We start from the raw sequence: 23598 nt of genomic DNA, 5'->3' as shown, positions 1-23598 counted from the left end.
AGAAAGAGAAAAAGAAAGAGAAAAAGAAAAAGAAAGAGAAAAAGAAAGAGAAAAGAAAAAGAAAAAGAAAAAGAAAGAGAAAAAGAAAGAGAAAAAGAAAAAGAAAGAAAAATAAAAAAAAGAAAAAATAAAAAAAAAGAAAAAAAAGAAAAAAGAAAAAAGAAAAAAGAAAAAAGAAAAGGAAAGAAAATGAGGAAGAAACAGCCTGAACAGAACAGATTCTTGATTCTGGAAAAAATAAAATAGCAGTTTGAAGGAAAAGGAGATGAAAGTAAAAACCATATATGAAAACTATTCAAATTATAGGAATCCTTAATGATAGCATTATTATATTCCTAATCCTATACTGGGTGTTTTTTTCAGTGCTAGTTTTGGTATGTATTCCAACAGAAAGTGGTAAACTCAGAACTGAGAAGATATACTATAAATTTTCCATAAACCTGCTGACAGTGAGAGACCATAAACTTCATTGCTTTGGTTCCACAACTATAAAGATAGAAGCTTTTTTTAGCTGCTGCAATTAAAGGAGAATCTATTGCACATAACAGGAGGAACATTATGTTTTTCCAAGATTCCACTGTAGCATTACAGAGAAATTATGTTGTGTTTAGTCCAGTGAGGAAACTCCTCAAGATAGACAGCTGGAGAACAGCACCATCTACCCCACTGCTTTACAAATCTTCTCTGAAAATAAATAAATAAATAAATAAAATAAAGCCCTTGATACCACTCAGCAAAGCATGAGGTATGCTGAAAAATTCCTTAGGCTCTTAGTAGAGATAAGCTCTTCAATCTGTTATTGGTAGTTTATAACATTTAAAATTTTTATAAGCTGATTTGAAGATGCATACGTTTTTTTCCCCAGCCCCCACATAATTTACCAAAACAATCTATGGCATGAAAAGGCTGGACCAAAGATTTTTAATTCTGCATTTACACTTTATGTTTGTTTTACGATAACAAGGAGAGTTTCTTCTTTCACATGTCAAATGTATTTAGGGAGTTTTATAGCCTTTGCTCAAGATATTTATTGTTCCAAACAAGAAACAGTGGAATACAATTATTCCACATGTTTATTAATTTATATCATTTAGATATACCTTAATTTATATCATTTAGATATACCTTCAGTTTTGTCTATACACTGAGTGAGAAGATATATATATATTATATATATATTATATATTTTATCTGAAATTATCTGTGTAAGAAAAAGAAAAATAGGCTGGGATGTCAGGGTAGGTTTTTGGTAAGGTATTCCAATGCTTTTTCATTTTAAGAGCGCCTACAGCTATTTATGATGTGATCAGATTTTTGCCATTCAGGTGGAAATTTTACACATCAGGGATGAGTTCAGAAAGATTGACTTGGAAGTATGTGAGCCAACTGGACAGAAATGTTTTGCTTTTCCCATCTTAAAGATTTCTAGAAAACCTTTTTTCTTGAAATGAAAAGTCCTTTTTTTACTATAGGTTTTATGAGCAGGAACTTTGAATCTGGCAAGGACCTGAAACTGACTCAAAAATGCCTTTTGCTGTTCCTCTGAAATTCCACCCACATTTGGCCAATTTTTAAACCTTTGAAATTCTGCAAGATTTTTAAAAATTAATATTTCTAAAAAGCTCTCTTGACTGAACATGCTCTTCTCTCTCAGCTCCTAGTCCTGACTGGACTGGGCATGAAACTTCCCAAAAAAGTGACTGACATGCTACCATCCAGATGAGCGTACAAAACGTTTTCCCCTTTCATTACTGTTCTGGGGCAGAGTAAGAGTCCAGGCTTGAGTGCAGATTATTGTGTCAGTTATAACGTTGATTTCAGTTCCCAGATTTGCAGACTATATTTCCTGACACCAAAATGGGATACCATCTTCCTTTTCAACTCAGCATTAGAAAACAATCTGTAGAAATGTACCCTTTCTTAAAGGAATAGAAGATATGCTGTAATATAACTAGCTTGTGAATTTCTTCAGTTTTTTTGTTGTTGTTGTTTTGTTTTGTTTTTTTGTGCCTATGAAAGATGGGAGAGGATAAGACTTAACAATTATGCCCAAGCCATACAGGATAAATGACTTACTACATACATAAAATGGGCCAAAATACCTGAGTACTCTGGACAAACTCAAAAGATATTAGCAAATACTGATGTTTCAAAGGGTTAGCAGATGTTTTCATGCAGGCTGGAAAAAAGAAAGCAGGGGCTGGAGAGGGGAGGCAAGAAAAAAAGGAAGAAAAAAGACATCTCTGTGGTTTCCTAAGCAAAATGTTAACCACTTGTGAACGAGATGTTCACTAGCAGACAAGTAGCACCACAATACTGTGATTTAACATTAAAGAATATACCTTGCTTAACCACAAATAGAGCATCATAATATACCATTCCTCATAGATCTAGCTTCATTTTAAAAAATGAATGAGCTCTGAAAGCAAAGCTGGAGCTTAGTATCCCATGTTCATATTAATTTTTTGTGCTTATTTCAAAGACAAATCAATTTGAGTGACTGATCACCATGAGTTAGTATTTTGAAAGGAGGCTACCAAGAAAACTTTCACAGAATCATGAAATGTCTTGAGTTGTAAGGGACCTTAAAGATCATCTAGTTCCAGCCCCCTGCCATGGGCAGGGACACATCCCACTAGACCAGGTTGCTCAAACCCCATCCAATCTGTCCTTGAACGCTTCCGGGGAGTGGGCATCCACAGCTTCTCTGGGAAACCTGTTCTACTGCCTCACCACCCTCTGAACAAATAATTTTCTCCTAACATCTAATCTAAGTCTCCCTTCTTTTAGTTTGCAAAAGTTCGCCCTTGTCCTATCACTATCTGTCCATGTAAAAAGTCATTCTCTTTTTTAAAAGCCCCTTTTAAGTACTGCAAGGCTGCATGGAGGTTCTCTTCAGAGCTTTCGCTTCTGGCTAAAAATCCCCAGCTCTCTCAGCCTTTGTTCATAGGAGAGGTGCTCCAGGCCTCCAATCATCTTCATGACCCTCCTCTGGACCCACAGTAGACCCACATCCTTCTTGATGATCTGGATGTACTCCAAATGAGGCCTCAAAGGGCAGAGCAGAGAGGGGCAATCCCCTTCTCTTGACCTGCTGGCCACTCCTCTTTTGATGCAACACTCAATCCTACTGCCTATGTCATTGATAAAGATATTAAACAGCACTGGTCCCAAGACAGACTCCTGAGGGACATCACTTGTCATCCACCTCCACTTGGACATAGAGCCATTGACTGCATCCCTCTGGTTGAACTTTGAAAGTCTTCAGGAAGAAGACAGCTTTGTATTAAGGGTGAGACATCTTCAATAGGATCAAGCATTACCATGCCTGGACTCCCAGAGTTAGTCAGAAATGGTTAACCCCATTTATGTGGTGATATTAACTGTGACTAACAAGTTTTGTTTGAGATTCAAGGTGTGAAACTGAGCACAGAATCTCAGCATTTCCCAGGTAGGTGAAGAAGACAACTGTAGCTAACTTATTTCTAGTTGCGAGAGGACAGTTTGAGGAAACACATTGCTGAAACAAGCACCTTAAATCTGAGAAAGGTACCTTGGAGGAGAGACATGAGAATAGTGTTGGTAGGAAAGACTTTTATCTGAATGAACTCTTAGGAAAATTCAAAAAAGTCTGGTTATAAAAACATGCCAGTTTCCCCAGCGTAGCAGCTTGAGCTTCATACAAGAACTGACACTTTAGGTATGAGTTAAGTGAGTGTCTTAACTAGAAGACAGCATGAAGAAGCCTTCCAGATAGCAGTATAAATTTGTAACTGTGATACCGTTATAAATTTGTAACTGTGATACCTGTGTTCCATGTTCATAAATTCTTAATTTAGTTTGACCTTAAAGTACCCTGAGGTGATTTCAGGGTAAATGGCACACACTGCAATATACCCATGTAACGTCCCTAAACAAATGTAATTATTTAAATTGATAAAGTACCTTTGGTATAACACATAGCATCCAAATAATGATCTTCAGATCACTTAACAGAAAACAGGTTGTACCTCTGGTGAACTACGCATACCAATTTGAACATGAGTAATGCAGGAATCCACGTGGAAATAACATCTAGATATTCTAGATATAACAATTAGCCAAAAAAAAAAAAAAAAAAAAAAAAAAAAACTGAACAGTCTGTAGAGCACAGATAAACACACATTTTCCCCGGTCCTCTTGCCCCCATCCCTTCCCCCAGAGTCTTCCATTGTTTCAGCAGTTTTTTTTAGTGGATGTCAGCTCCATTTACTAATCAGTCATATTTCATAATTAATTAGCCTCACTCAGTGTTATTTCTCAATACTCATTTTTCTGCTAAATGCATGACAGTCTATTAAGGAACAACATTGGCCTCTCAGATTTCAGGCTTAAACACTCCTGTGTTAAACACTCCTTCAGGCAAATACTCCTGTGCAAGTGTACCCATCGGCATGCAAAATATGCATGATGATGTTCTCCTCAGGTAAACTGTCCCAGTTACATCATTTCAAATACTGTGCTGTAATCTCTGCCTGAAGACTATTTTTTTCTTATCTCTTGCTCTACTTTCAAGTGACACTGCAACAGATAAAGGTCTCAGATTAGGCCTCTCAGAATTCATGTTACCTTTATTCCCTTTTGGGCTTCCCAGTACAAGAAGAAATTCCAGAGACCCCAAACACGTGGGTGCCTGGCATAAGAGAACCTGCTTCAGGTAACAGGACCTGCTCATTCTGCAGAAATAAAGTTTCAGGGTAAACCTTATTATTTACAACTGCCTGATCAGGGAATATAAAAAATAGACAGATTCTTCTTGGAGGTGCACAGTGGCAGGCCAAGAGGCAACATGAAACCAGGTGGTTTAGAAATTCCAAACATATTAGGAATTTTTTTTTTTACCATGAAAGGGGTCAGATACTGGAAAAAGTTGTTCATAGAGGCTGAGGACTCCCTGTCCTTTGAGTTTGAGACTCAGCTGAACAAGCCCCTGAGCAAACTGACGCGAATAGACTTTCCTTTAGCAGATATTTGGATGCGATGACATTTTATCACTCCTTCCAATTTAAATTGTTGTACGATTCTGTGAATCTAATACACAGATCTGCAACAAAATATTCAAACAGAAGACATTAATAGGTTAATTGATTATCGGTTTCTTTCCTGTTCTCCACAGAAGCCTAATTTCAATATCCCATGTCATGGTTTCATCTCTGCTGCACTTTCATCAAGGTAAGTTACCTGTCTTTTTCAATTGGCTTGTGATTCTCCCTAAATTAGATAGGAACTAAGAAGGTTCAAAGGGCAAAGACACCCTTCCCTTCAATTCATCTATTTGCTGGCCTGATCAATGTCTTAAATCTCAGTTTGTGGCTGAGACTCTATAACAATGAGAGTTAAGAAATATAAGGGATCTATTTATTGTCCTCTCCTTACCTTCTCAGCATCTCTGTAAAATGCTCCCATTCAGACCCAAAATGCTTTTGTAGCCCACTGTCCCAATACTGGATCAGCTTGTTCTCAGAAGTCAATAGCATATATATGTTTGAACACCCACCAAGTCTGAGGTGCTACATGGTTGGCCAGCTCTTGTGGCTTGTACAAAATAAAGCCAGCTGCCTCTTTTGATTGAGATGACTGCCTTCATCAAAAGAGTCAATCTGAAGCATCATTCTGCATGTCTAGTCCTCTCTGACAATGTTTTCCCGTACATACACATGATGGCATGGACATGTACCAAAGTGACCAGAGTGTACAAGTGTTTAGAAGATAGAGTTTAACCCCAAGCCAGAAGATGATATAGAATCAAACTAACGGCATGGCCCAGTTCCTTCAATCTATTTCTTTCTAGTAACAGTATTCAAAGATATTATGCTTTGTTTTAACACCTCATATATTCACATTTCTTTGCTGGCAGCTGGTCCTTCAACAGAAAGTTCCTTGTAGTGAGGCTAGCCCTACTACCCCATGAGATTATATTTCCTGTGACTGTGAGGCCAAGGTAACTCTTGGCAAGATAATTTATCTTCAGCAACCCATTCTTGTCTACAGGAATATTTGGCTTTAGTAAAAGGTAGCAGAAGTCCCTCATTTTCTGTTTGTCTTCAGAGAATTGGTTTTGCTTTGGATGTTCCACTAATTATTGCTAATCTTTATTCTCTGCTATTGCAAGCATGGCTACGTATACAGGTGAATAACCTGCACATCAAGTCCTCTGGTGTACCTTATCTTCTCTCTACCCAATTTCAGATCATCACAGAGCCACTGGACTGTTTCCACTGCCATGCAAGGAAGATATCTCAGTTTTATTCCCTGCCTGTCCTCATAAGCTTCAGATACAAATTGAAATATCCACAGGTTTATTAGTTGTTGAACTAATCAGTGCTGCTACACACTTTCCTGTATTTTCTCCCTGATGTCAAGAACTGACTTGTTATTGTCACCACCAGTCCAGCAACAACTACGGACACATCTGATTGACTCACTATTGCTACTGGTCATCCATCTAGTACATTGTCTAGAAAAGCAGTCTGTCAGCAGCTGTACATTAAAAATGGTCATGTCCAGCAGGAAAGGTACTGACTACAGTTATCTTGTGCAAACTCCAAGTGAAATAGCAAATTTGATATTCTAGATAGGAGAAGGATGATAGATGTTGTAGAAAAATATGCCATGAGTTAACAATTCATCAAATCTTTGTAAATGGGAGCTGTATCTTCTGTCCTCCTTTGATTGATAGTTTTCTTTTTTAAATAATAACAAAATATTTCTTTATTCTAACAAAAAAATCAACCCATCTAGAAGTGAAGTTTCAGTAAGAGGTTCCCTCGGATTATATGATCCCTTTTATGTAGCAGAAATGTACTATATATTTCAAAAGATGTATTTTTGGAGATAATTAACAGCATCTTCCGTAATATTTAAGCTACAGATACGAAGGCCCATAAAGATCTTGAAATTAATTGTTATAAGACATTTCTGATACTTTCAGATTTTAAAGTTAAAAAAAAAAAAAAGTGTTAGAGATTGTATTAAATATATAATCCAAAATAGGGTTGCACTATATTTTCCATGTTATGAATCAGTCACTGTCTTCAGTGGAACTGATCATGATGAGGTAAGATAAAAATGAGTTTAAGTGCATTGCTGGATCAGGGCCTAAGTCTCTGATCCTCACACATCATCTTCAACCATCAGAGAAGTCCAAAATTAACAGCCATAGAGGCTATATCTCATTCTTTGGGAATAACTTGCAAACTTTCCAAAATTCTGTTTCTGTGATATAACGTATACTCCTTAGTCCAGAGAAGAAGTCCAATTTTAAAACTGACTTAACAAGTCTACAAGCATAGTCAATGCAATCTGAACCAAAAAGTGATGCAAAATATTCAGTTCTACAATGATTATTGTTTGTACCTAGGAGCACCTAAGATCACCATCAGAAGGTTGGTTCTTGTTGTGCCAATTATACGCACACTTAAAACAAAGAATGTTTACTTAATAGTGTAGATTTGAATAACCAGCTTTATGCCAGTGACTGAAAATAGCACCCTAAAAAAGCTTTGCCATTTCTTCAGAGAATTCAAATAGACCCGTATCTCCTGCTTCCATTAAATGGTTACATTTATTCAATAAAACTGAGATCTGCTTTATAAAGTCAAAATATAAACTCTTCTGAACAAGATATCACACAATTCAACTGCAAATACAAGAAACTTCTACAGAACTAATGAATTACCAATAACAGAATTTGTTCAAAGGACCAGGGTATTACAAGGAAAGCAATTACAAAGGGCACTCAAACTGGACACAGTCCTCCGCAATCTGCTTCAGCAGGGGGGTTGGACCAGATGACCTCCAGAGATCCCAGCCAACCTCAACCAGTCTGTGAAACTAGCCATTATGTCACTGAAGCATCAATATATGTTACAACTATTGAAGACTTAATTCCCTGCCAGAGCAGTATGGATAATGAGCAACAACAAAATCATTCAACTTCAGTGTGCTCTAACCAGCATCAAACAGAAAATGGCATCACAATTATCTGCAATATGCTGTCTCAAGGAGATTAGAAACAACCCCAACTCCTCCCCCCCCTTCCCCCCCCCCAAAAAAAAAAAAAAAAGAAAGAAAGAAAGAAAGAAAGACTGAAAAAGAACTAGGCTTCTGGTTAGTGAAAGCTTTCAAAGTCACTTCTATGCTTCTTTAAAAAGACAAAAATGCATTGTCATCTGTCAAGCGGAACAAATAGGACTTTAGTGATTCAGTAACAGTTGCACTCTCTTGGCAGATATTAGCTTGTTTAAGGAACGGAAGATCAAAGGACACAACTGAATGCCAACATTTGGGGGAGAGAAAAAAGGTCAAAGTTATTTATTATTTCAGCATACCCCTATCTTTATTTGTTCTACTACCATTTTCATTGTTTTGTGCAACAAGATGGAGGTCTTCCTGAAACAGAGCAGTCAATAATTTAATGCAATGTTTCTTTTTGCAATACAGGCTCACCCTATAAGTTCAGAAACCCATCAGAGCCATAGTTTTCCCATTCCTGTGAAATACACAGTCCCCATAGTTGTTTAGTACAACAGTCTACAAACCATAGAAGCAACTATTATCTATTAGCAATGACTTAGAGAAAGGGTAATAATGAACAGGAATCATTGGCATTGGAGAAATATAATATAAAAATATTGATATTTGATTTGAAAAAATAGAAAATCCAGGGTTAGTTTTATCTGGCTGGTATTTTCCATGAAAGCAATGTTACAGCTGAGAAACCTTCAAAAGCTGCCAACACTACTTTTACAGACTTCTTGCAGCTACAGTAAATTAATTTAAATGTTAAAGTTTTTGTTTGGTTGTTTTTTTTTCCTTTTTCTTTTCTTTTTTTTTGTCTAGGAAAACATCAAAAAATTGCAGATCTTATTGTGTGATAGGGTTATTCCTAATATTTCCTAAATGAGGTAATCAAATAATTGAAACCTCAACAATACATCATTCACACAACCTCCTTCCTACCACACTTCTTTGAGTAGGATAGGTATGCTTAGAAAGGCCTCATCACAGAAAAAGAAAATACTTGGTAGTGTTGGCAGCCTCTGCTGTTGATTTTCCATCCCAGAGTACAAACAGTCTTGATATCATCAGAGCTGCATGGACTGGTGACACATTAGAGCTCAGACCCGACGTTGTGACACTGCAGGTGGCACCACAGAGGCTGCAGCCACTACAGGGAGGTTAGCACGTGGACACCAGTGTCAGCCAACCTCATAGAGGATGGCTGGCAAAGACAAGGTGTCAGGGAAGATGCTAAAGGCATTTTCCTCAGGGAAATACTTATTTTGTAAGCTAGAGATGGATGAAACTATGGGCTGCTTTTACTCTATTGACTCTATTGAAAAGAGAACATACCTGCAGGTGTTCTCAGGCACTGGAAAGCAGTTGTTAACTGTTGGGATATTCCCTGGAGTAAGTTTGGCATGTGCCAAATAGCACTACTCCAAACAATCTTCGGGCATGGTTGAGGCATTAAAAAAGTAAAGGGACCACTGTAATTATTTAGTTTGCATCCATCCACCATTTTGTGGAAAGTAGTAGTTTGGATGAAAGCTACTCCAGGGCAACTAGTCCAGCTGTCTGGTAATAACTTGGGGCGAATTTGATTTGTGATTATAGCTAGAGACCCTGGCTTTTAAGTTTGTTACAAATACTGATTTGCAACCTGTTTGTTAGGTGCCAAAGTTCAAGAGCAATGCAGACTGTTACAAGCTGGGCATGCCTCACTCTCAGCGGCTTCTGCATGACTTGAGGGTCATGCACAGTGAGTCACTGGGCTCTTCTGACCCAAAGAACTCAGGGAGCATTTCACAGAGGAAACACATCCACATTTCAGAGTTCAGGGAATTCAAATTCCTAAAAGCCAGCCTGGAAAGGCAATCTGGAACACTGGTCAGGCCTTTAAAAAGAATAGTTTTGCAATACAGTTCAAGTGGTGAACCGCTGACAAAAGTGGTGGTAACCCTCCTCCTACCATTGCATTCCTGTCCCCTTCCATACTCCCAGCGTGGAGACTGACATCTGCAAAATGCTTTTATTTGTGTTCTGAAATGTGAGTATCATGCTGGTGCGGCTCTTGAGCCAGCACAGGGGAAGCTTCAGAAGTACACAGACAGAGTGGGGAGAAGGAGATCACCTTTTTCAGAAGCAGCCAGCACTTAGATTAATTTATGTGTACCACAAAAGCACACCCAGAGAAACCAAGGCAAAGCAGAAAGGAGGCAAACTGCCAATGAGACATTTGTCCACCACACATTCACATTGGTCATGGTGAAACTGATTCAAATACACCATGGATTATGTATATGTATTATATGGTTAATTTATTTTCTATTACCCCTATTAACCTATGCTCTCCTTAACAAATTATTTTGTTTTGTGTAAGCATGCAGTGCTTGCAAAAGAAAATGTTTGTTAAGACCAAGAGGAAATATTTTGCTTTTCAAAACTTTTTATGAAAATGCATAAATTTTTCCACATTTCTATGCAACAACCCAAGCAGTAAAACGTCATTTTTAGAAGAACTTCTAAATATTTGAACTTAGCCAATGTTGGCAAATAATAATATGTGATTTAATTTATTTTTATTGGGATAAAAATATTATTCTATAATATATACTGTTCAGTTAAGAAATAGGAAATAAAATATACTGTTAATTTCAGTAAGCCAAAAATACAGGCTTAGTGATGGAAAGTTCAAAAATTGTTTATCCATAATATTAAGGTAGGTACATTATACATCTTTATAAATAAAGGTGTTTTCACATAGGCTTTAAAAGGCTGTTTTAAGCAAATTATTATGGCTGACAGATCAATTCTGCATTAATATCGCAGCAATTCCTATGTTTTCTCTTTTCAGAGAAAGATTGAATATGAGTAGATCAAATTACAGAAATACTCCTTATCATACTAGTACTATCATGGAAAGCCTGCATCTGCTACTGAAGCAGAATCAAACTTGTTCTTGCTTTACACCATCATATGGTCACTGCTAATTAATCAAAAGAGCTCCAAAGATCTAGTGTCAACTGCGTTCTGCAAAATCTGAACACCCAGAAAACACACGCATTGCACCCATGACTACTTATTGCAGACTACCTCTAAACCTTCACCACCAGTCACTGCAATATCTTTTAGTATTCCAAATAGTAAAATGAGTACTACATAGCATTCCACCTAAAAAACAACTCGTGTTATTTATTCCCCACTTAAACATACCCCAGTGAAAACCCCCATATTTCAGTCCTCAGATAAAAAAACTGTTAGAGTGTCATTCTGAGGTAGTCTGAGCCCTGATACGTAGTATACTTCAACAAAACATTTGGAAGTGGATGAAAAAGTTCCTCTTTTCATGCAAAATTGTATCCTGCAATGCTCACACTTCCGTTTGGATGAAAACTAGTTTGTATTTTTTCACCTATGTTTCAGTGAACCACTATTTTCTTATAGTGCTTGAGAGAGTGATCCACTGAATTTGGTGCAGTTCTGGAATATATTTAGTGAGGCAAGGATTTTAGGGCAAGTATCTAGAATCTACTTGAACAGGTGTGTCTTCTTGAGCTGATGCCATAAATCAGTTGTATTGACTTTAGAACTGAGACTGGAGTTAAATCCATTCTTATAACGTAGTTTAACTTAATTTAACAACATTACAGCAATTGCAAGTGAAGAGTGGATGCTATGTTTGCCCAGAAGACTGAAATGTCAGACAGACTGTATCTTGGCTAGTAAACAAAATTGGTTAGTTATCAGTCTGAAATATATGTTGAACAATTTGTTGTTGCTCTTGTAAAGGCATCTCCAACATCACTATGTGGTATCATTGCTCCAAATATTTCTAACACACAAGTTATAATGTTACCAGTGCAAATTCTGGATTTGTGTCTTTGCACACAGCTTATGGTCCCAGCCAGTTTCACCCCCTCTTCCCCTGTTAGTATTCTTAAATTGCTGTTCAGCATTCATGATCTAATAACATAAAATACAATTTACATAAAAAATAAAAGCACAATTACAAACCTACTTCTGCTCTGTAACAGAACAGAATTGTATTCTGAATGCAGATGGCTACTTATTTTATGTGAAGAATCCCAACTGTATTAAACTACCCTTGATTAAATTAAATAAATGGACATTATCTAAATTTAAAAAGTAACTGACAAATTTGCATGGCTGCATCCCCACTGAAATCAATGAATAAATAATCCCTGTAAAATCAATATGATTATTCATGAATAAATTTCCATCAATGCAAAATATGTTTAAATGCTATGGCCCTTATTATTAAAAGAAAAAAAAATCCACTGCTAGGTAGTATGATTTTATACCACCTATGTTCTGAAATGCTGATTCTGAGGAAATACAGGAGCAAATGCTAAAACAAAGCACCACTGCATCACTAACACAACTAGCAGTTGATTCTGTGATAGAAGTCTCCCACTGATTGCTTACATTCCCTTGAACCTACGAAAAACAAACAAAACATAAAAGATACTGTAGTAATATCTGAACTCCAGCAAAGTTGAATTATTTTTATTTTTTTCAAGTGCACGGTTTCTCAGCCTTAAAGGAATGAACAGTCATTTGTTTTAATCTCCCATACAGTGCCAGTAGCAGCTAGGGAAACCCTGTGACATCTCTAGCCAAAGGCACATTTGACTTATTTTGCTCTCATGAGTGAAAGCTCATGAAGATAAACAGAGTAACCTTACCATCTCAAACATTTTCTAGATAAGCATATTTATTTTACTGAGTGGAGAGAAAATGTTTCCATTTGAATCTAATGTACTTTTTCTTTAACAGATATAGTAACTTTAAGATCATATTTGGCAAAAAGAAAAAACAAGGGCTCTTGTAAATTCCTATCAAAGGTCATCATATTTCAAGAAATGATCTGGAAGCAAGACTACATGATCCTATAGTCTTTTGTTATTTCTACCTAAATAAGTTAAAAAACTATCAACCTGGATCTGCTTGCTTAAATATATATATATATATACATGTAGTTACAGACATTATAATAAATAAAGCAGGGCCTGGAGCTCAGTTAGCATGCTACAGAAAATCCTGAAAACAGCCACATCCTTCTAGTATTCTAGTATCCCACATTTATTAGTTTATGAAATCCCATGAACATGACAATCTTGCCATAGGCTTTGCAAGTCAATACATCTGGCCTAAACAGAACAGATTTGAGGACATGAGATCAAAGCAGTTGAGTCATTTACCTCATATTATATAGAGATCCATTGTTTAATAGCTTCATGTCTCCTACATGAAGCACCACCAACTTGAAGTGTGAAGTATTTTCACAAGTAAAGTTTCTTGTGTAGCTTAAAAACACGACTCAGAAAGAAGCAATCAGGAGTGAAAACAGAGTGGAACAATTCCAGTGTGAAAATTCAGATACTATAATCTCATCTAAAAGAGCGCACACAGCACCACAAAAACCAAATTCCAGAAGAAGGGGTTACTGCTTTCATAGCAGAAATAGCTGGAACAACTTTTTAATCAGAATCTGATCATCTCATAGCAGCTGAAGTTCTGAAAACACTACCAAAGTTAACCTCTCTTCAAATGAGTGGGACATGCTTATTGACAACTAAGTGACCAGTAATGCCTGTCACTGCATCACCCTAATTGCTTTCCAGAATCCCTGAATTCCACACAAATGTCTTTAACTCCAGCTACATACTCCATACTTTTTCCTTTCACAATACATCACTAAGTAATTACAAAGTATGACAATAGAAAAATTAATCTATTGAACACCTATTTTAAGGGAACCCAGTGTAACAAGACAGCGTTTTTAGATGTAGTCACAAAATATCATAAAACAATTTTTATGTGTTAGCAGGTCTAGAGCATTTTGAAAAGGCTAAGATGCTGTTCAATAGTCTTAAATTTCCACATCTAAATCTTTACAGACATTTTTATTTTCTTCAGAAGTCTGCATCCACTTACATTATGAAAGATAGACACCTGAATCTATGCAATTATTTGATTTTTTTTGGCCTTGTTCCATCAGTGTGTTGTACAGACAAGAAGTCTGAAGAAAAAAAGTAAGTAGAACATGTCTGGATGGTTGGCTTCATCCACATTACTTAAGAGTAGTAGTTATGCAAATCTTCATTACCATTGTTTTACTGGCTTCCAGACGGCCTTACAAAAGCTTGTCTCCTTCCCTGAGTATAATACCAGGTCAAGTTTAGTACTCCTTGTGTCTGGGACTACAGAAGTTCCTTCAGACCCATGAAAAAATACCGTATAATCCAAATAGCAAACAATCTGCTATATTTACATTTAACAGTCCTTTAAGTGCAATTCACTAAGCCTAAATCTATCAGTTTCATGTCATTTGAGACACTCTAGGCTATCCAAGACACTATGTGAAGTTGGCATGTATAACCCAGTAGTTAGAGACCTATAACCTCTGGAGCAGCTATGGGTGGGCAACATGCACTTTTATCTCAAGGGCCATTATGTTAGTATTGGTACTTAAGTATACATACTTGGATATACACATAACTACGTATATATCTGAGAGGTGTACATTTGCAGACTAAAGCTATAAGCTTTCTACTCATGCCCTTATGGGAAAAAAAAAAAAAAAAAAAAAAGGTTAGTCAGAATAATTCACCAGTATAAAACAGAGGCAAAAGTATTATTTATTCTAGAAAGCAACTGATTTTGAGAACCTCTCTACAAACATGATTAAATGGCATTCCCAAATCTTTTGTTAAAAGATACTATTACCTTTATCTTTCATGTTTGTACTTTCAGTTGAAATGTGGCCTAATGCATTAAACAACTGACATAGATAGCATAAATAGTTTCCTTGTGGCATTAAGTAATTTTCACCTAATCTCATAGATGCTTTATTAACACTTCCTAAATGTATGGAACAACAAATATATTTCAAATATATTATGTGTATTTAACTCCTACCCATATCAAATAAAGAAAAAAAGACAGCTTTTAAAAACATGAACTGAACTTAAAAAAAAAAAAAAAAAAAAAAAAAAAAAAAAAGACAAGAAATTTAAAAAATTTTTTGGTTTCAGATATATCAGATATATCCATTATTATCTTTCCAAATGGGTTTTTTCTTCTCATATTATCAACACAATTTACTTTCAAAAATAGCAAATTTTAATAAAGTTCACATTCAAATTTGGTATAGAGCTCTCTCCTGTGGCCTTTTCATTTCATGAATCAAAGGCAGAATTGAAGCATTCATTTTGTTTTTCCAGGCAGCTGTCAATGTTTTGCATTAAATTATTCACATTGATTCATACTTCCTTTGGAAAAGGAAACAGTCTCAGGTGACTGGAAGTGGACTGGAGGAGATACGAAATATCTCCTCGTGAATACCATACTGCTTCAGACCCAGGATCCCTATAGTTCCGTGTCCCACCTTCAGCGATTGTGGTTACAAATGGATGTTCTGTAAAGAGAAACAACAGGACAAGTACATGTGGCATTTCTCTTCTATATTCTCATCATTTCTATTTTATGCTCACAGGACTTGTTGAGTCTAATACAATTCAATAAACCTCAATTAAATTATCTTCCAAGTCATTTTTACTCTCCCTTCAACTTGTCTAAACTGTTTGTATCCATATCAGCCTTTGTCAGGAAATTTCACATATTTTTTTTTTCCTTTGTGGAAAATTACCTTCTTTTTCTTGTTCTGAACCTTGTTTCTTGATGTTTCTCTGCATGATCTAGTGGTAATTCTCTTTACAGAAAAACTTCTTAACACTCATCCATTCCCTTCATTACATCCAAAAGTAGAATCCAAAAAGACACATCAAATCAACTCTTAAGACCCCTGGAGAAACCTAAAGTCATTAAAAATATCCCTGCTTTATCTGAAAGTCCTGGATATAATTGCTCTTCTGTTTTGGCATAGCACTGAAGCTGTCTTCCCTTAGCAGCTGGGTACCCAGTTTCATGACTAAAACAGGCTGGGATATGAAAAAGAGGCAGAACAGCATTAAAATCCACAATTGACAATTTGGAAGGAGTGCTCTGAGAATGCCTAACACATGTAGCACAACTTAAAAAGAAGTCTTAACAAAAGTTGGCTGTTTATTTTATTTTAAGTGATGAAAGTATGAGTAGAAGTAAGACTGAAGCCTTGTGATTAGAATTTTCACTTGGGAAAAGGAAAACTTACATTTTAGTCCTCCTCCTAGAACAATTTGCACTTTATTCAAAGTCTGTTTTCATATAAAACACAGAAAATAAGTTTTAGATCAATACTGTAAAGTGCAGCGTCCAGAAGCCAGGAAGATAATTTCACTTGGCATCTGTTTGAACTCTAATAGCATCGTGCAAATTATACGTGCTATAGAGGACCCATAGCACCAAGACAGAAAAGCAGACTCAGAAACCTATTGTGCACAGAGTATGTAGCTATCCCTTGCCAGCCTTAAGGCAAACTTTCTGCCTGTGAAAGACAGAGTCTGAAAAAAAAATTAATTAAAATATTCATCAGATCATTAGATCAAAAATTTTAGATACAAAACAAGATTTGTATTTCTGATATCCTTCTCTGGACACATCCTTCCTCGAACACATATTTAAGTGTGAGGTCAAAGAAAGAAAGTTTCTACATTCTCATTAGAGCCTTGGATGACAATGTTACTAATACATGCAACTCTTCCATTCAAAACATAGAAAGGCAATTACAAATTGTTCTCTTATTTTCTTGAGAGAGGTGTTAAGACATTACATTAACATAAACTACAGTGTTCCAACTGAAAAACAGAAACTATTTTTCACTAGAACATTTCTCATTACAAATGACTAGCTTCCTGCCAAATTTTAAACTAATAGTTCCTATGTCTGAACTACCAGGATAACTTTGGTAAGTGTCTAAAGCAAAGGAATTCTAAAATGAATCTGCCACATCATTCAGAGCTTAGCTTACTTTTATATTTGTACGTGTAATTGCAGACCTTGACTGATATGTCATAAAAGCAGTAATCATGTCCTGCAATGCTTAGCATTGCTAGTTTGTCACTTACCCTACAATAATTCATAAAAAATCATCATCACCCATGTCTTTTGTGCCTGACACATCCACATTTTTCACATCCCTATGTCCCAACCTTATATACATCCTGTAATTATGTAATACCCCGCCCCATCTCATATCACATTTTATACACTAGAACTAACCAGCTTTCTCAAAACTGTTTATAAACACTAAATGTCAGCAACTTCTTTCTTTATACAACACTGGGAAGTTGCAGTGTTTGCCCAAAACATACCAATTTAGTAATGGAGCAGGATGAAACCTAGTAGAGATACTGTTTTCTAGCTTCTTGATCCAACTATGAAGCTTTTGATCATTGAATATCATCCATCAATGAAGTGTATGACTCAAAAAATACATCTATTTATAATGTAATTTTGTAGGATCTGAACTTCTGACAAAACTAAGAAATCTGGAATTGAAATAAGGCAACTTTTAATGACCAGAAACCATGCAAATAGTATTCCTGACAGCCAGCTGTGCAATCTTATCCTTGCTGTCCACAGGTGGTATATATGTATGGGAATGGTTTCTGTTAAACAGAAATGAAAGTGTAGGAGAAGATACCACTGTACTGTAATCCAGATGTCTGTCAGCATTTCACTGGAGGATCTGCAGCTGAACAAGATACAACTGCACTGAGAAGTGGTAGGATTAGTCAAAATAGTCTGAGAGCCACTGTAAGTGGTTTAATAAATAAATAAATAATGTTTTCCCTTAAGACATATTTTCCAGTTGTGCAATTTTCTTCTTGTGGCTACTTAGCAACAGCAGTCATTTTCCATACAAGAATCCTCCTGGTACATTTGAAAGGGCCCCAGGCAAACTACCATATACAATATTCATTACTCTGAATGAACAAGTGGGGAAAAAAGTACTGAGTTCAAAATAGTTCATTGTTTGGTAATCGTTGCAAAGTATCTTTTTCCCATATTCCACACACAATGTGTTTCATTTGTTGTTGTTGTTTCATTTTTAATCACAAATGGCTTCTTTCTATACAAAAGGAAGAGAGGGGCAGAGAGAGAGACGGGGGAGAAGAAATTCTAAAAATCTGTAAATCATTGACATCAGTTCATCAATGCAGCCTCCAGCCACATTAGAAGACTCAGTGCAGTTCAATAGCTCTACAAGCAGTTCAGATACCATTTTCTGTCCTCCTAGTTGGAATAAATGATTCAACATTACAAATTTTGGATACTCACCCTCTCTAGTGTGTCTAATGATACCATCATCAGTGGTACTTCAGGACCAAAAAAATGTTTAGAAAATTTAACATAGGCAGAACCATACCACTTTATCATCAAAATATACCTCTTGGAACACCAAATCCATTTCTAATTCATTACAATTAAGTAGCATTGTGGTTATTCAAATGTGTTAATTAAAATCTGACTGTACTGTTAAACTTAATTTGTTCTCTCTTCCAGTCTATCCTGTTGGTAGAATGAGACATTCCTATCCACAGGAGTAAAAAAGGGCCGGTAAAGATGGGTATCTGCTTAATACAAGAAAGGGTTAAAATAAATAATAAATAAATAAATAAAAGATGCATTTTTACTCTGTATTAACTGTGAACACAGTTCAGCAAAAGCTTTAAGCATGTGATTAAATCTGTGAAAATAAATAAAAGCTATTATATATTAATATATATATTAAACTTTGATAAACCAGAAGACTTCTACTCTCTTAGATATTTTTTCCAGTTTTCAACTAATTTTTGTCTCCTTTTTCAAATTTTCAACAGCCTTTTAAAGGTTTCCCTTCAACAAAGGGAACTATTTTCTGTGCTGGTATATTTAGAGCACTCTACTCCTCATGCTGTTTCCCAGTTTCAACATCCAAGGATTACAGTAGCTCTTTTTGTCACAATACTACACAGGTAGATCATGGTTCCTTGGTTCCCTCAATATTGTTTCCAAAGGTATTGTTTCCTGAAGCACAAGATAAGATTATACAAAAGTTCAAATACAGTATTCCCTTGGCTCACTGTATGATTCATCCTCAAGGCCCTGATTCCCTCACCAGCTACCTGCAACCAGGCACAAAATGCATGTCCTTTTCACTCAGGTACAGCTCTCTTATTATCCAGGATAACATTAATCTTATTAAGAATTGTGCCTCAGTGCCATATGAGTGACATAAATTCCAACTCTACATGGTACAGATGTAATCATCTACTCAAGAGAGGACTCATATTGAGTTAGTTCCTTGGTGTGGTCCACAAAGTCAGTATGGGATCATCTAAGGGGTTATTTGTTTTGGAACAGATGGTTCAATTGTGCAGTCTGGTACAAACATACATGGGAAAATACAGCTGCTATTCCAAACCATCTAAATGAATTAAAAGTTTCTTGCATGCTAATGGAAGCCTACTGAAAAAAGGGATAAAAACCACATTTACAATCAGGTTGAATTCTCTACAAATTTGTTTGTTTCTACTTAAATATGAGTCACTGTTGATAGGTAAATTAATTATAGTCCTCATTTACTGTTCTAACTCATTAACTCTCCAAAGCATTTGTACATTTTCACTTTGAAGACAATACTAAAGTATTATTGTCATGATGATACCCCAGTGGCTAGGAGAGAATAAACTGAAACATGCAAAAACTGTTCCAGAATTAATGCTTTCAGCAGGCAAAGTATGGTATCACTGCCACAGTGGCTCCACGATCAGCATTTATGGCAAAGAACATTATGGCTACCATTAGTGATAAAGTCAGTGTTGACATAGAAAAACATATAGGAAACAGCATATTGCTTTAAGCTGAATCATTCTGATGTCTGTGAATACAGTAATAGTTTGGCTTCAAACAAATTGGTATATTTTAAGACCTTGAAAATGAAAACTATGAAGTAACTGTGGAGCAAGTGATATTGTTTGTAAATGTTACCAGAATTCAAAAAAAAAGGAACATTCTCTAGGGAAAAAAAAAAAAAAAAAAAAAAAAAAAAGGAATATGTATAATAGCAGATAAAAGCTAATACTCACTTAAAAAATACATTCCAACCACTACCATTTGAAATACAGATGCGGGACGGGGGGTGGGACAGGGGGCAGGGGAGGAGAAGAGGTATGTTTTCTTCAGTTTCTTTATCAATAATCTGAACAGGGGGATTGAGTCCTCTGCCTGAGTGTAGGAAGGCTCTGAAGAGGGATCTGGATAGGCTGGACCAATGGGCTGAGGCCAACTGTATGAATTTCAGCAAGTCAAAATGCTGGGTCCTGCACTTGGGGCAAAACAATGCTATGCAACACTACAGGCTGGGGTAGAGTGGCTGGAAAGCTGCCTGACGGAAAGAGACCTGGGGGTATTGGTCAATGGCCAGCTGAATGTGAGCCAGCAGTGTGCTCAGGTGGCCAAGAAGGCCAACAGCATCCTGGCTTGTGTCACAAGTAGCGTGGCCAGCAGGACTAGGGAAGTGATTGTCCCCCTGTACTCTGGTGAGGCCACACCTCAAGTACTGCAGAATATAACAGCTATGACAGTAGGATTTCCCAGTGTAAACAAATTTAAGGAAAATATATCAGAGCAGAATGCTCTGGATGCTCCACTGCAGGAAGCAATGAAGCAGAAAATGGTACACCCTGGAGCACTGGGGTTATAAATAAAAAAGCAATAAGTTGAGCTATTTCATACAGGAAAATAGGCATCTGTCCAAATTAGGAATAGGTGATGTAATTTACCTGTGATGTGCTTACCTTTGATTTCATCACTGGAAAAGCTAGCCTTGAGGATTTTGTTTAATTTTTGTTTAATTCTTATCACAGTATTGCAGGAAATCTGAATGAATCTGAATGTCATAAAGACATATTTTAAAATCAGTTTAAAGAAAATGTTATAAAAAATGAGACATAACTTCAGGACTTAGCTATGAAATTCTAATTGCTGTTGCTCTTACCATTTTATATTCAGAAGTGAAATATTTGTACAATGGACATTAACTTCTATTTGGACAGCGCAGGTAGGTGCTAAGTGATAGATAACCACTTATTAACTAGAAGTCTGGTTTGTGAAAGGAACATCCTATATACAGAATAAATAAATGTCTACCCCTAAGAACACTGGCCTGAAGGAACAGCAAAGTTGAAGTAAAAAAATTCTTAGTGAATACATTACAAAATATACAATTTTTCCAGTGCTTCCAAAAAAGAAAGCAAATATTAACAAGTATAAAAGCATAGACTTCTTGGAGGAGGTTAGTCAGCCAACATATTTGGATATATGCCAAAAGTCTGAGATGAAAAAAAGAAATGGGAAGTAAGAATGTGTACAGATTCAAAGCTGTTGAATAAAGCAATGAAATCAGAAAGATTTATGTTTTCTGCATTAGATGAATGTTGTTTTAAAATTAACCAAAGCCTGTGCTTTTTTTCCTCACTCAACACTCTCTGTGGGTCTTGGCAAATACTTTTGCTCCATGACAATGTTGAATTAACATAATGTATAATATCTCTTGGAAGACTTTTTTTTTTTTTCAGATAACACCATTTTGGAGTTGCCTTTCTCATGGAAATAAATGTCTGAATTCTGGAGGACAGTAATAAAAACAGGTGTTAGCAGCAATGCCATCTTTATGGGTTAGAGGGAAATAATTGGCACAGATGTACTAAACCAACTTGCCTCTTACAAATAATGTCTCTCAGGTAGAAATTGTCATGGGAGACCCTGGAACTCCCTGCCTTCGAACTAAGACACCAGCTTCATCCTCACAGTTCATGACTGTGGTTCATTGCAGGCAATAAGGAAAATGTACTCCACTTTGTCCCTCTGAAAGACACATTCACAGGCATCTGCATATAACAACTTTTCTGCAACAAAACAACAATTTTTATTTGTAAATATCTAATATTCCAGATCATTTTAAGAATAGTATTATGAAGATTGCACAGAGAGAAGTCAAACAAAAATGATCAGAGAACTGGAACACCTCTGCTATGAAGAAAGTCTGATAGAGCTGGGGATGTTCACCTTGGAGAAGAGTAGGATCTGGGGAGACCTCATAGTGTCCTTCCAGTACTTAAATGAGGTTCAAGAAAAATGGAGAGAGACTGTTTACAAGGGCCTGTAGTGACAGTACAAAGGGTTTTGAACTGAAAGAGGGTATATTTTTATAAGGTCAGAAATTCTTTACTCAGAGGGTGGTGAGGCAGTGGAACAGGTTGCTTCAAGAAGTAATAGATGCCTTATCCCTGGAGGTGTTCAAGACCAGATTGGTGTAGTGGGTTTATGTGGCAAGGTTTTGGTAGCAGGGGGCCATAGGGGTGGCTTCTGTGAGAAGGATCTAGAAGCTGCCCCATGTTTGGTAAGGGCCCCACTGCTGACCAGAACTGAGCCAATAAGTGATGTTGTTTGCGCCTCTGTGAGAGCAGATTTAAGATAGGGAAAAAAAACGCTGCGCCACACAGCAGCTGGGAGAGTGAGAGGAGTGAGGAACAGCCTTGCAGGCGCCAAGGTCAGCGAAGAAGGAGGGGGAGAGGTGCTCCAGGCGCCGGAGCAGAAGTCCCCTGCGGCCTGTGGTGAGGACCATGGTGAAGCAGGCTGTCCCCCTGCAGCCCATGGAGTACCACGGTGGAGCAGGGTTCCACGCTGCAGCCCGTGGAGGAGACCACGGTGGAGCAGGTGGGCCTGCACCGACGGAGACTGCGGCCTGTGGAAGGCCCCTGCCGGAGCGGATTCCGGGCCGGACCTGCAGCCCGTGGAGAGGAGCCCACGCAGGAGCAGGTGACCTGGCAGGAGCTGCTGCCCGTGGGGGACCCAGGTTGGAGCAGTTTGCTCCCGAGGGATGGACCCCGTGGTACGGACCCATATCTGGAGCAGTTCTTGAAGAGCTGCTGCCTGTGGGAAGCCCACGCTGGATCAGTTCAGCAAGGACTGCATCCCGTGGGTGGGACCCCACAGCACAGGGGACGAGAGTGACCAAGAAGGAGCAGCAGAGAAGAATTTCTATAGACTGACCATAGCCCCCATTCCCCCGTTCCCCTGCGCCGCTCGGGGGGAGGAGGCGGAAGAGGGTGGATGGGGGGGAAGGTGCTTTTGGTTTCTTTCCTTTGTTTCTCACTTCTCTAGCTCATTCGTAATAGGCAATAAATCTTACTATCTCCCTATGCTGAGTCTGTTTTGCCCATCACAATAATTACTGCGCGATCTCCTCGTCCTTATCTCAACCCTTGAGCCCCTTTCATCGTATTTTCTCCCTGTTCCTCTTTGAGGAGGGGGAGTGAGAGAGCAGTTGTGGTGGAGCTCGGTCACCCACCCGAGCGAAACCATCACAATTGGATATGGCTTCAGGCAACCCCATCTAGCAAAAGATGGGGTTGTAGTAGATAGTCTTTAAAGATCCCTTCCAACCCAAACATTTTATGGTTCTATGATCCTATGAACCTGGTAACACAACTTGCCTCTCTTGCAACCATGTTTTGGGCAGCAGAGTGTATCTGATATTTTTTTCTTCATTTAAAAAATTGACGATTCTGCCATGTTTTTAACTACCAGTCACTAAAACTTGGC

At 37.3% G+C, this 23598-nt stretch overlaps 1 protein-coding gene and 1 long non-coding RNA gene across 3 annotated transcripts in view; one reads left to right on the top strand and one right to left on the bottom strand.

Annotated features, from left to right (window-relative positions):
• Positions 1 to 18654, top strand: part of LOC118165079 — a 23402-nt gene extending 4748 nt beyond the window's left edge. Inside the window, exons 2-4 of one of the 2 annotated variants that reach the window (XR_004749842.1) lie at positions 5897 to 5980; positions 13984 to 14099; positions 17590 to 18654. This is a non-coding gene — a long non-coding RNA (uncharacterized LOC118165079). The remainder of the gene's footprint in view (positions 1 to 5896; positions 5981 to 13983; positions 14100 to 17589) is intronic. The other variant, XR_004749841.1, reaches the window with a different exon arrangement.
• ESR1 (estrogen receptor 1) overlaps positions 1 to 23598 on the bottom strand; it is a 167171-nt gene that overhangs the window by 118388 nt on the left and 25185 nt on the right.

The sequence above is a fragment of the Oxyura jamaicensis genome, chromosome 3 (genome assembly GCF_011077185.1).
Source record: "Oxyura jamaicensis isolate SHBP4307 breed ruddy duck chromosome 3, BPBGC_Ojam_1.0, whole genome shotgun sequence".
In the NCBI taxonomy this organism is placed as follows: domain Eukaryota; kingdom Metazoa; phylum Chordata; class Aves; order Anseriformes; family Anatidae; genus Oxyura; species Oxyura jamaicensis.
The sequence above is the reverse complement of the archived record's forward strand: the minus strand, read 5'-3'. Positions and strand labels throughout refer to the sequence as shown.